This window comes from Mustela lutreola, chromosome 11 (assembly GCF_030435805.1).
Source record: "Mustela lutreola isolate mMusLut2 chromosome 11, mMusLut2.pri, whole genome shotgun sequence".
Lineage (NCBI taxonomy): Eukaryota > Metazoa > Chordata > Mammalia > Carnivora > Mustelidae > Mustela > Mustela lutreola.
In genome coordinates, this window is record NC_081300.1 from 79,640,161 (window position 1) to 79,654,408 (window position 14,248).

Sequence of the window (14,248 nt, forward strand, 5' to 3'; positions counted from 1 at the left end):
ATCTATGGTTCTTATTTCCACTTCACTGAGAGCTGTCCTCAGAGGACATTAACTCTCCTACACTTTTGGGTTGTGTTGGAGACATTCTAAAATGAGAGAGAGGACATGAGATGCTATCCGTGTTAAGTAACTGCAATTTCCCATGGAACTATCCACCACAGGTTTGGCTATAATCAGGTGTTGGGCCTTGATATCAGAGGGATTTGAGGCAGTATCATTTTAGGTTAATCATTATATCTGAAATTTCCAAAAACTTCAACTGATGAAACTTTGATTATAAATCTATAAATATAACAATAAATCTACAGTATTCAAATTATTTTCTAAGAAATACACAGACAAAGCATCAATTGATTAATATTTAAATGTTACAAAATACCGAACTGAAAGAATATGGTCATATAACAACGTGTAAGAAGTAGAACTTAGGTTTAGGTTAGAACTCAGGATGCATTTGAGACTCATTTAAGAAATTGAATGGAGGGACACCAGGGTGGCTCAGTGGGTTAAGCCACTGTCTTTGGCTCAGGTCATGATCCCAGGGTCCTGGGATCGAGCCCCAAACCGGGCTCTCTGCTCAGCAGGGAGCCTGCTTCCTCCTCTCTCTCTGCCTGCCTCTCTTCCTGCTTGTCATCTCTCTCTGTCAAATTAATAAATAAAATCTTAAAGAAAGAAATTGAATGGATGTCTGACTATCTTATAGGTTTGCTAAAAATCAGTGACTTTGTGTTCACGTGTGGCTATGTAGGAATTTTTAACTTTCTATAAGAAATTATTAGATTTGATTATATAATGGCAGTAAAGGATGGGGAAAAGCAAAGTACGAACCCCATAAAGGCAAAGACACTGAGTATGAGAAAAGAGTAATAAAGAAGAATCAATGCCTTTGAGGAAAATGGGAATTGAAATACACAATGATTGCTGATTTTTTTAGATGGAGAAAACAAAACTAGCTTGCAAGAAGGAAATAAGAGAAGAAATGTTTTGATGTGATACAGAATCCTGGAAAAGGCAGTAACGTGGAATAAAGGAGGAGGGAGAGCATATCAGGTAATTTGGATAGGAAGGAGTTAGGAGATAATTGCTTGATAAATTTTATATGGCCCACTTAAATGCACAGATTTCTCTTCTTTACTTTATATGGAGAACAGGGTGTCCTTTCTCTTCCCTTTCAGAGCACCAGAGGTGTACTCTTTCAGACTGAAAACCTGAAAAGCTCAGGACTCAGTTGCTTAAGCACAGCTGAGAGGACATATTTCAATTAAGATTTACATTTTGCTGTATAGTAGAATTTCAAAAGTGGTTTAACCATATTTTTTTTCATTTAATAAGAAGACTACAGAGAGTGTTTTCTGGTGTTAGTTCAGAGTCTTAAGAAAGTCAAGTGAACTATCTTAGAGGTTTTCATTGCAAAAATTGCTGTTGGAGTTCTCACTATTAAGCCCACATTTCTGGCAGAAAGATAGAGTTAAAAGAGAATGATATCTTGTACGACTGATACTTTGTCATATGGTTACAATATAACTAGAAAAGAGACAATAAAATATTTGATGTTGTTTTAAGTTTCCTTGTTGTCAATCCCTCAGTGCTTTCTGAGATTAAAGGAAAAAGTAGATGGATATTGACCTGGCAACTATCAACACCTGTCAGTCTCTCTTGGATAACCAGTATCTCTATAATCTCTTCTTCCCAGTAAAAAAAATATATATATTCATAACCCACACTGTGCCATCTCAAGTTACTCCACCAAGATAAAATTACAATGATTTTCAATTGTTCCAAATGGACAGAATACACTTCCTTATGATATCATGTCTTATAAGATAGATAATTGGCTTGCTACCAATATACCCAGAGGTGACTGTGGAAGAGACAGGAAAATAAATAATAATATTTATTTATTCCTTGGGTTGACCCTGTTTACACAGATGCATTACTATTAGAAAAGTTTGGTTTGGGACATTGGAATGAATTTACTTAATGGGTCTGTATGTAATTGGGTTGGAGGAAATTTTTAATTTCTACAAAAATTATTAGAATTCTATCTTATTCTCTTTTGTTAATTTTCACATGTTAACAAAGCCAACGCTTTTGTCTAGCAGACCAGATCTTAAATCCTAACAAAACTCAATTTTTTCCTTTATTTTTTTTATGTTTGAGAGCCTCATGTTTTCTCATGCTGCTTTAAATACAACTCAAAAAAAAATGGGGCAGTAAGACCAGACTTTATATTTTATTTTATTTATCTTATTTTTAATTAAAAAATTAAAGATTGTATTTATTTATTTGCGAGAGAGAGCATGAGTGGGGTAGAGGGAGGTAGCTGCAAGAGAGACTGAAAAGTATACTCCCTAATGAGCAGGAAGCCCGATATGGAGCTCAATCCCAGGATCCTGACTGAGATCATGACCAGAGACAAAGGCAGATACATGTGCAAAATCCCTTTTTTTCTGGGAAACAATACTTTACAAGAGATGTTTGAAAAAGTACTGGGGAATCAACTTTAATCGGAGATACAAAAATTTAATTGACTTTTGTAAAGCTACAGGGATCCAAATGATGGGAATCCCAGCCCATTTAGGTTGTGGACCACAGAGTATTCTTCTCTGTAATATTTTATTTTCTTCCATGTCTACTAACTCCAGTCCAAGTTCACTGATCTCTTTTTAGATAGTGAAAAACATGGCAAAGAATACCAAACGAGTGCCCAATATTCTACAATTATTCCATCATTTCTAACATATAGAAGTGTGTTATCAAGGCTGGTTTTGTGAACGAACATAGTTCTGCTAAAGTGTGTTTTGTTCTCCAAGAAATTAAATGCATGTTTATCACACAATTATAAAATACTTGTGTCAAGAATTTTTATTCAAAAATTAATAAGAGAAGCAGATATTAAAACTAGTTCACATGGTTATTTGGAATATAAGCAGAGTTGTGCAGCAGAAGTGCTCTGGGCCCATAATTTGGGTTATACAATTTATGTTTTCTAATGAAAAATCATTAACTTGCATTATAGTTAACAAGAATCTTGTGCATTACCATCAGTTTTCTACATTATAACCTCTTGCTCTACAGTTTGTAAATACTTTGTCAATAGTAAGCTAATAAACGGGGTGACTCCAATGGATTGAGATAATCTCCAGAGTTTCTGCTACATAATGCCCAGGACTCCATTGAAAGGACACCTAAGAATTTACTTTGCCCAAAAATTAGATCATTTTTTTCACTGTCCTTACCTATTTTCCAAACCTAGTCCTTTTGCTTCAGCTTTCAGTCTACGGACAACCCTGTATCTGACTGACTTGAATGTCTTGCAGATTAATTTGCTTGCCAGAGGTGGTTCCTCTAATTGATGTCTAAGAACCCTAATTAGTTAAGAAAACTTTTTTTTAACATTTTCATTGCTATTTATTATTATTATTATTATTATTATTGCTAATATCTCTATTACAAATAATTCACAAGGGCATCTTTCTGACAAAAAAAGAGCCAGCTACTAGTAGAAAAAGTACATTTGACTCCGTCAATGAAAGTGGTAAAGGGATTTGAGAAAATAAGGCAAAGCATGGAATTATGTGTTAAAACTTTAAATATTATAGACACATTTACTTAATTTCTAATACTGCTGTTGCTTATAATTAAATAAGATGTTTTCCATGAACCACACATTACAGAAAATATATTGTTTATACAGATTAAATTTTCATCAAAAGGGACGCCTGGGTGGCTCAGTTGGTTAAGCAGCTGCCTTTGGCTCAGGTCATGATCCCAGCATCGTGGGATCGAGTCCCACATCGGGCTCCTTGCTCAGCCGGGAGCCTGCTTCTCCCTCTGCCTCTGCCTGCCATTCTGTCTGCCTGTGCTTGCTCTCTCGCCCACTCTCTCTGATAAAGAAATAAAATCTTAAAATAAATAAATAAATTTTCATCAAAAACTTGTAAGTGTATTTTATTGTAGGATCATGATCAGCATTTTGCAGATGAGAAAAGTAAAATTTAGAAAAGTGTGTCTCTTCAAATCCCTCATACAATATCTGGCCTACATAGAAGGATATACTATCACAATTGAGGAAGATAATTGAGATTACTTAAAATGATAAACTTTACTGTATAGGGTTTTTTAAAAGTTTGCCACAGATTCAGATTCTTTTAAAATATATATCTATTTTATGTAGAGAGAATGCACTAAGAAGTAAGAAGAAAGTGATATATCAGTGCTACCAAATAATGGCTATAATATCATCACCTTATTTATGAACAATGAAACAGTGTGCAATATTTAAATAAATTTAAATAAATTCCTCTTTATTTTATATATTTATAAATTTAAATAAATTCCTATTTATTTATTATTAAAGAAATTCCTCTAACAAACAGTATGTTTTGAAGGTTGCTAGCAGGAAAGTGTTGTACTACATGGAAGTAATCAGAAAATATGATCTAAAATTCTGCTTTCAAGGGCCCTGGGTGGCTCAGTGGTTTAAGCCGCTGCCTTCGGCTGGGGTCATGATCTCAGGGTCCTGGGATCGAGTCCCGCATCGGGCACTCTGCTCAGCAGGGAGCATGCTTCCTTCTTTCTCTCTGCCTGCCTCTCTGCCTACTTGTGATCTCTCTCTGTCAAATAAATAAATAAATCTTTAAAAAAAATGAAATGTACATTTGAAACTAATGGTACACTATATGTTAACTAATTGAATTTTAAAAAGTTAATAAAAAAACCCACTATTTTATAAAACAATATTCCCAAAAGGCTCTTTTGCTTTAAAATACTCACTTTGTAATGAGAGTCATTACTTTTGTCTAGCCAATTCTTACATCACTGTTTATCCCTTCCCTGCTTTATCCCTTCCCAGTATCAATAAAGGCTCACTTGGGTTACCTAGAAGCCATGAGAAAGCTGGTTTTCACCAGCAATTTGACCACCATGTGCACAGGGAAGTCTATTGATAAAGGCTTTATTGCAATAAATTGCAAATACATGGATGATATTGAATTCTCTTTCTTGAGGTCTTGTTTCATGATAATAAATTTAGGGTGGCTTCTTGGAATGGATGTTATTAACATATTTTCATAGTTCTAAGTACATGGAATTGTAAAATAGATTAATGAATGTGGCATTACTGACAACTGTCCTCATTTTGAAATCAAATTACAGTGTACTAAGATGAGGAAGCAAAGCAGATTTGGGATTATGAGTGAAATAATTTTTAAAAAGTCTTAGGGGTATGATCAGACTATTGGGTAATTCAGTAGAAAAATGTCAACTGATTGAGATTCTGTGTTCCCTGATTTCAGAGCGAAGTTAAGATAAATAAGTAACACGAGGAGACTAGGAAGCCAAACATAAGTGATAATTTTGTGCCAGGGTGTGTATACATCTGTTTATTTTCTTGCTTTACCACTAAGGTTGCTCGTAGAGGAGAGTTTAAATATGTGTTGGAGCTAATCTCTTGGATTACACAAGAAACCACATCCTACAGCTCTCCCTGAAACACCCCTTGTGATTTCAATGTAATTTGGTTTTTGCATTTTTAGAAATAACAAAATACTTTGCAAACTCATCTACTTTATTACCACCACAAGTGAGTCAGCTGACTCCACATTTTAACACAGTGACAGTCACAGAGGAATGGAGGAATGAGTAGAGTTATCAATAAATGTGCTTTTAAGATATATGACAGGGTAGCAGCTATTTCCAGGAACCAAAACATGGGTCAGCAGCTGTGCAGGAAAAGTGATGGAATAAATGACTCATTTCAGAGGAGTTCTATAACATATTAGTTCTATAATGTATCTTCAGCACCCAATTACCCGCTTTGATCTAAAGATAAGGATTTACAGTTAAGGTCCCATTTATGATTTGACTGGTAGGGTCTGAATCATGTTTACTATTGTTTTGACTATTACTTGAAACCTATAGTAGTACTTGGGATATGTGTTGTGTACTCTGTGAACATGTGCTATTTTTCAATTTGTTAATTCCTGTCTCGAACCCCCCCTTGTTAATTTGTTTGTTTTTGTTTATTTGATAGTGGTTTCAGTAAATGGATATATCTGAAAAATTGCAAAGCCACTATTAAAATAAGTTATTATGATATATAGCATGGAATTGCACATTCCTCCTTTGAATCCGACAGAGCTTCACCATATCCTTAACAATTTGGGAAAAACATGCGATTATTTTTCTTTATAAAATTTCTCCTGTTAGGCTGTGATGGTTGTCATCAGCAGTAACTCCTCTGAAGGCTTTGTCAAAAGAGTTGAAAAAATTGGAAATGTGTGAATGAAGCTGTTTGCTGAATATAAAGAAAAGAGCATTGAAGTACAATTCACACTCTTACTTCTCCTTCTATGCTTTCAGATGTTTGACATTTGAAAATTTTGCTTCCAGAAGAGATGCCCTATATAATTCTTACGTTAAGGAGCAAGTTGCTTTTATAATTTTTTAAAATATTCTACCATTCAAGTATTTCCATTTAAATTAAATTCAATACCATTTTTAAAAAATCAAAAGTGCAGCCAGTATTCAATTCCTGGGCTAAATAATTTTAGAAAGCTTTGTGTTATTGAACCTATGGGGTTTTTCTGTAGTTTTAACTCTTTCTTTCTGTGATTTTTCCCATTAGTCACGTAAGTGACTGCAATATAACAGACATTGAGGATAAAGAAGGACTGAATAGAACAATCCTTGGCCTCATGAAGTTGAGAATCTAGCAAGGGAGTCAAACAATTCAATCATTCAGAGACAATTTATTGAGTGCCTGGCCTAAGATGAGCACAACAAAACCCCAGCCCAGAGGAATCATTTTAATGGGAGAGATAGATAATGGGTAAGCCAACTTTAAAAAGAAAAAAATCGTACTGGTTTTTCTTTAATAGTGATGCATATTTGAACTAAATAAGCACATTTTAAAAAGAGCAGTGATTGAGAAGAGGTTTTGTAACTGAGTGGTCCAAAAGGGCCTCCCTGAAAAAGTCTGTTTTGAACAGATTTCTGAATAATATCAGCTAGGAAGCTGCGTAAAAATCTCAGGGATGGGTTATTTTTCCAGTCAAAAAATTGTAAAGGCTCCAAAGTCACAATACAGCTCTAAGTTTCTCTAATAAAGTAACTTCTGACAAAGAATGAGAAGAAAGAACTAACCCAGGTTTGAAAGAAAAGGGACAGACTTTCTATGGAATTCATATTTAATTAAAGCTCTAAAGGACAAAAATACAATAGAGCAAAATTCTGGTGACGCTGATATACCTAATGAAAGTTCATAAACAAGGTGTGGGTAGCAAAGAGTGTGTGGGAATGTTGGTAAGAACAGTGGGGAAGAGTCATCCCTGAACATGTTCTTAAATGAAGCAATTCTTGTGTTGTTTTAAAGGGTAAATTGGAGTTTGCCTAAGTGATTAGAGAAGGATGCCTCAGCTTATGGAAGTTCAAAGCCATAAAGATGTGATAAACTACTGCAGATATTTTCATGTATATTTGTTGTTGCTTCTAGCAATGGTGATCTAAAAACTCTTTCTTAAGACAACAAAAAATCCAGACAAAATAGCTTTTAAAGTTAAAAATATAAGAATGATTATAAAAATAAGTGAGGGATTACTGGGCCAAAATAGGAAATACAATGAGAGCCTAGAGATATATGCCCTGAAGCCATTTTAGCTATGAGAGCAGTTGAAACTGCTAAAACACACTGAGCTGTGTTTTTAATAGGCTCTTGATACTAGAGACACAAAATTCAAAATCCAGCAGCAATCAAATTTGAGGACTTTGGTACAACCCAAATTTAAGTTGAGATCCCCAAAGCACAAGGAGAAGCAGAAATAAGACTAGAGCCTACCTTGCCTTCTGTGTAAACTGAGAAAGTCAATCACGGAATTTGGAGTATGATTGTCTTGTAGAGTCTCAGATATAAGAGAAAATCCTGCCAAGGAGGACCATACCATTATTATAGCTCTTAATTATCCCTACTCAATAAGAGTTTCAAATATAATGTCTTGAACATAGCAAAATGGAACAAAGCACACAAAGAAAAATCATTAACAAGATTTGATAGACAAAATGGGATTAAGTATGATGTTAAAATGATCCATAAAGATTGTAAAATGGCTTGATTACTCTGCTCAAAGAAATGAGAGGGGAAGGAAATTGAACAAAAAACTGAAACAAAAAATGATATTGAGAAAGATTTTTAAATGAACCAAATGGATACTCTAAAACTTTAAAGATATGACAGCTAATTTAAGATACCACAGGGGTGCCTGGGTGGTTCACTTAATTAAACCTCCAACTCTTTTTCCTTTTATTTTAACACCTTAATTTTATTTTATTTCTTTCATTTTGGCTGAGGTCATGATGTCAGGGTTGTGACAGGTTGGGCTCTGTGCTGAGCCTTGAGCCTGCTTAAGATTCTTTTCCCTTCTTTTTCTATCCCTCCCTGCGCTCTCACTTGCTCGCTCTCTCTTGCTTGCAAATAAATAGATAGATAGAAAGATAGATAGATAGATAGATAATATACAAAGCAAAATAAAAGCAGATTATGAAAATAAATATAAAGATTTTGAAATGAAAACAATTCAAAATAAATAGAGAAGACCTACACAGCTAAAAGTTCACTCAGAAAATCTACTATTAAAGAAGTCAGTATGATACAATGTTAAGATATCAAAAGATTTGAGCATGTACTTTACAGAAAGGGTAATCCAAATGGCCACTCATATATAAAAACTGTTTACCTTTATTATGAATCTGGAATTAAATTAAATTAAATTAAAAATAAATTAAAACCTAGAATGACATACTATTACACACTTACCATATTGGGCTACAGTGAAAATGTCTTGCAAGAATGTGAAGGAATGACAGTGGACATAATAAAAACATATGAGGTAAGTTGGACAATATTTAGAAAACTTAAAAATTAAAAAAAAAATTTGGTCCATTCCTAGAAATACAACATGGAACTAAATGAATATTTTCACCAGGATATGCAAACAGATGATTATAGTTATTTCATTCATAACGGCAGATCAGTAGTGGTATATTTGCACAATGTTACATTAAATAAGAGAGAATATTAACAAACTGGGAGGAGGGGCTAGGTTGTTATCATAAACAGATCTTCTATGGTGCTAATTATGTTCTATTTCTCAAAATCTTTAAGTTAAAAAAGTTTTCAAATTTATATCTAGGTAGATAGATAGGTAGATGATAGATAGACAGATATCCCAGAAGCTGCAATGCTAGGCTAAGACCAGGCTTTAAAGGGCTTTTCTATGCTCTACTAAATACTTTAAACCATTCATTATATCATAGCTCAGTGTTCAAATCTCCATTTGTTTCCTCAGTTTCCTCATATTTATCTTAAGGTGACCTGATCCAGACTTTTGATCACCTTTGTCTAAATATTTCTATTTTAACAAAGTCCTTTTGAACCCTCAGAGACTAAAACTTAGAAAAATACTCTGATTGTTATCTCACTAGAGTGGAAAATATATAGTTACCCATTAACTAATGATATCCATGTCTACATTAGGTCCATGACATTTTTAATTCTTGGGAGCTTTTGGCTAAATGAATTTTTTGAGCTTCCTTTAAATGAAGCTTTAAGCCATCACCACATGAATAAAATTAAAGAACTAAATGAAAACAAGCCAAGTATTTACAGAGTAATAGAATGTGCAGTGGAAAGAGTACAATTCTGAAATCATAAAGCCTAAATTAGTGTGATGCATCTTTACCAGCCATGTAATCATAAACCAGTTATCTAAATGTGTTAGCCTCAGTTTTTTCACCCATGAAATGGTGATGATAATACTGATTATGCAGAGTTGTTGTGTGGATGTGATGAAGCATGGAGCATGAGAGTCTCATATTCCATGCTAAAATGATAGCTATTTTTATACTTATAATAATTCTAATAATAGTAATTAAATTGTTCAAAATGATAATATTCATTTATATTGAGGCATTGTATTGACTATTCATAGACACATTTACCAAAATAAATTTCATTTTATTTACCCCCTCTGAGGATATATATTCCCTAATTCAATATGAATCTCATTATAAATAATAATTATCATAATAAATATGCTGATTTTTCTTCTATTTATTTTTAGGGAGGTATCCTTTACTGTTGAACATAAAGAAACTTAAGCAAGTCGGTCTTATTCAAAATTTGCATGCTGCTTTCTTAGGAAACTAGATTATAGAGTTGTATGAAATAAATTCATGCAGTTAAGACATTTATGTTTGGAAAACTGGGTGGTCAGTTTAGTATTTCAAAGGAAGATTTTAAATTTAAACCTTAAAACTGAGCTCTTTCAGCCTTATTTATACACCATCCTTCATGCTTCATAAGTACTCCTTCATTGTAAACTAAGTAATATTTTTTGTCACAGTGTCTATAACTAAAATGGATTTTATATTCTATTATTTCAGAGTTAGTTGCAGTTTCTACTTCCTTACTTCCTTTTTTGAAAAATTGATTAATTCTACAAAACGTTTTTTCCAGCTTTATTGAAAAATAATCGACATATTATAATTTGTAAATTTAAGAAATGATTTCTTATAACATTGCAAACTTTTAACATTGTGTAAATTTTGTACAATTTGATAAATTGGCATACATCTGTATTGCAATATAATCTACATAAAAATGTTAATACATCTACTATCTCATATAGTTGCCACTGTTTTTTATGCATGTATGGTAAGGAATTTTAGGATCTACTCTCTTAGCAACTTTTATGTATATAGTACAGTAGAGATAAACTTCAGAGGTCTTGTAGGTTTTGTTCCAGAGTGCCTCAATAAAGTGATTATCTCAATAAACTAAGTCAAATTATTATTATTTTTTTTGGTTTCCCAGTGCAAATAAAAAATTATGTTTCCCAGTGCATATAAAAAATAAACACTGTACTGTACTGTTCAAAAGCATTATGTCTTTAAAGAAAAACAATGTATATACTGTAAGTAAACTAGTTCTGAGTTTTCAGTGGGTCATAATTACTGATCACAGATCACCATAACAAATTCAATAATAATGAGAAAACTTGAAATATTGCAAGAATTACCAACATGTGACAGAGACACAAAATGAACAAATGTTGTTAGAAAAATGGTGGCAGCAGACCTATTTTATACAAGATTGCTATAAACTTTCAACTTGTAAGAATGTGATATATGCAAAGTTTAATAAAGGGAAGCACAATAAAAAAGTTTGTATATATTATTAACTATGATCATCGTGCTGTACATTAGATCCCCAGAAATTTTTCATATTATAGTTGCAAGTTTGTACCCTTTGACCACCTTATTCCACCCCAGGTTCACCTCTTGTCAAGTCAACTCTCTAAGTTTCCATTAGTTTGCTTTTTCTTCAGATTCTGTATGTAAGGGATATCATAATACATAAATTAAAAAATATATATAAAATCTTTGAAATATTTCACTTACTATAATACCTTCAAGATCCATCCATGCTGTTGTAAATGGCAGTATTTCTTAATCTTTCATTGTTAAGTAGTATTCCATAGTATATATTTACCATACTTATTTTATTCATTCATCCATTAATGGATACTGAAGTTATTTCCATCTCTTGCTTAGAGTTAATAATTTTATAATGAACATAAAAGTGCAGATATGTCTTCGAATAGTGACTTCGTTTCCTTTAGATATATACCTAGAGGTGGGATTACTGAATCATATGGTAATTTTACTTTTAATAATATGAATAATCTCCATACTGTTTTCCATCCAAATTTATATCCCTATCACAGTGCTTAAGTTCTCCATTTTCCCCAATATTTACCAAAATTTGTTAGTTTTAATTTTTTGGTAGTATATATTCTAATAGGTAGTAATATCTTGCTGTGTTTTTCAGAGGTAAACAACAACAACAAAAACAACATAATGACTTTGCCCTGAGTTTTTACGTTGAGCACTTTTAATGCTCCTGTTGGTCATTTATATAACTTTTTTGAAAAAAAAATCTATTGAGATCCTTTTGCTAATTTTTTAATTATATTTTTTTTCTATTTGTATCTGTTGGTTAGTAACCTCTTTTCAGATATAAGATTTGTAAGTATTTTCTTCCATTCTGTGGATTGTGTTTTCATTCTCTCTCTCTCTCTCTTTTTTTTTTTTTTTTGGCAATGCAGAAACTTTAGTTTAATGTAATACCTTTTATTTATTTTTACTTCTTTTGCTTGTGTTTTTGGCCTGGTATCCAACAAACTATTGGCAAGACCAATGTCAAGGAGAATTTTTCCTATGTTTTCCTTTAGGAAATTTAGTTTCATGCATCACATTTATTTTTTTTTTAAAGATTTATTTATTTATTTGACAGAGATTACAAGTAGGCAGAGAGGCAGGCAGAGAGAGAGAGGAGGAAGCAGGCTCCCCGCTGAGCAGAGAGCCCGATGCGGGACTCGATCCCAGGACCCTGAGATCATGACCTGAGCCGAAGGCAGCGGCTTAACCCACTGAGCCACCCAGGCGCCCCTCATGCATCACATTTAAGTCTTTAATGTATTTCAAGTTAAGATTTATGAGTGATATAAGGTTCCAGTTTCATGCTGGTTTTAAATATCATTTATTGAACAGACTATCTTTTAAATATCATTTATTGAACAGACTATCTTTACCCATTATATATGTTGGCCCCTGTCAAATATTAGGTGACTGTATGAAAGGATTTATTTCTGGACTCTCAATTCTGTTCTACTTGTTTATTGGTCTGTTTTTATGCCAGTATACTTTATTGTTTTGAGCATGAGGGCTTTGTAGTATAGTTTCAAATCAAGAAGTGTAATTTTGCTTCTTCATTCTTTCTCAGAACTGCTTTAATTATTTGTTGTCTTTTATGGTCTCATATAAATTTTAGGATTCCTTAGTAACTTCTGTAAAAAAATAATATTGGATTTTTTTAAAGATTATTTATTTATTTATTTATTTGACAGAGAGAGATGACAAGCAGGCAGAGGGGCAGGCAGAGAGAGAAGAGGTAGCAGCTTCCTGCTGAGCAGAGAGCCTGATGCAGGGCTCGATCCCAGGACCCTGGGATCATGACCTGAGCCGAAGGCAGCAGCTTAACCCAATGAGCCACCCAGGCGCCCCTAACATTGGATTTTTGATAGGAATTGAATTACAGATGGTTTTCGGTAGTATGGACATTTTAACAATGTTAATTCTTACCATTCATAAATATGAGCTATCTTTCCATTTATGTTTCCTTCAATTTCTTTATCAATGTCATAGTTTATGGGGTACAGATCTTTCATCTTCTTAGTTAAATCTTTTCCTAAGTATTTTATTAGTTTTGATGCTATTGTGAATTAGATTGTTCTCTTTATTTTTTCAGACAGTTCATCATTAGAGTGTTAAAATGCTCCTGTTTTGTGCTTACTTTGGCAGCACATATACTAAAATTGGAATGATGCAGAGAAGATTAGCTTGATCACTGAACAAGGATGACATGAAAAACTAGGAAGCATTCCATATTAAAAAAAAAGAAACAAAACAAAATTCTTGTCTTTTATTTATTGATCTTGTATTTGGCAGCTTTACTAAGTTTGTTAATTCAAAATTTTTTGTGAAGTTTTTAGGAGTTTTTTACATGTAAGTTCATGTTATCCAAAAAAAGAAAATTTTACTTCTTCCCTTTTTTTTTTTTTTTTTGGAGTCTTTTATTTCTTTGTGTTCCTTGTTTCTCTGGCTACGACATCCAGTACTATGTCAAATGAGAGTAGTGAAAGTGGACACACTTGTCTTTTTTCTGATCTTTAAGGGGAAAACTTTCAAACTTTTTTGATTGAATATGAGATTACCTTTGGGCTTGCAATATGTGTTTTTTTTTAATGGATTTTTTAAATTATTATTTTTTAATTTTTTATTAACATATAATGTGTTTTTATCCCTAGGGGTACAGGTCTGTGAATCACCAGGTTTACACATTTCACAGCACTCACCATCACTCACCATAGCACCTGCCCTCCCCAATGTCCATACCCCCACCATCCTCTCCCAACACACCTCCCCCCAGCAACCCTCAGTCTGTTTTGTGAGATTCAGTCTTTTATGGTTTGTCTCCCTCCCAATCCCATCTTCTTTTATTTTTCTTTTCATACACCCGAAACCGCCTATGTTGCATCTCCAATTCATCATATCAGGGAGATCATACGATAGTTGTCTTTCTCAGATTGATTTATTTCGCCAAGCATAATACCCTCTAGTTCCATCCATG

The 14,248-nt window shown here is 33.2% G+C and overlaps 1 non-coding gene across 1 annotated transcript; it reads left to right on the forward strand.

Annotated features, from left to right (window-relative positions):
- Positions 1-13,403: 13,403 nt before the first annotated feature.
- Positions 13,404-13,510, forward strand: LOC131811944 (U6 spliceosomal RNA). The gene has a single exon (XR_009346184.1). It is a non-coding gene; the product is annotated as a U6 spliceosomal RNA (small nuclear RNA).
- The last annotated feature ends 738 nt before the right edge of the window (positions 13,511-14,248 follow it).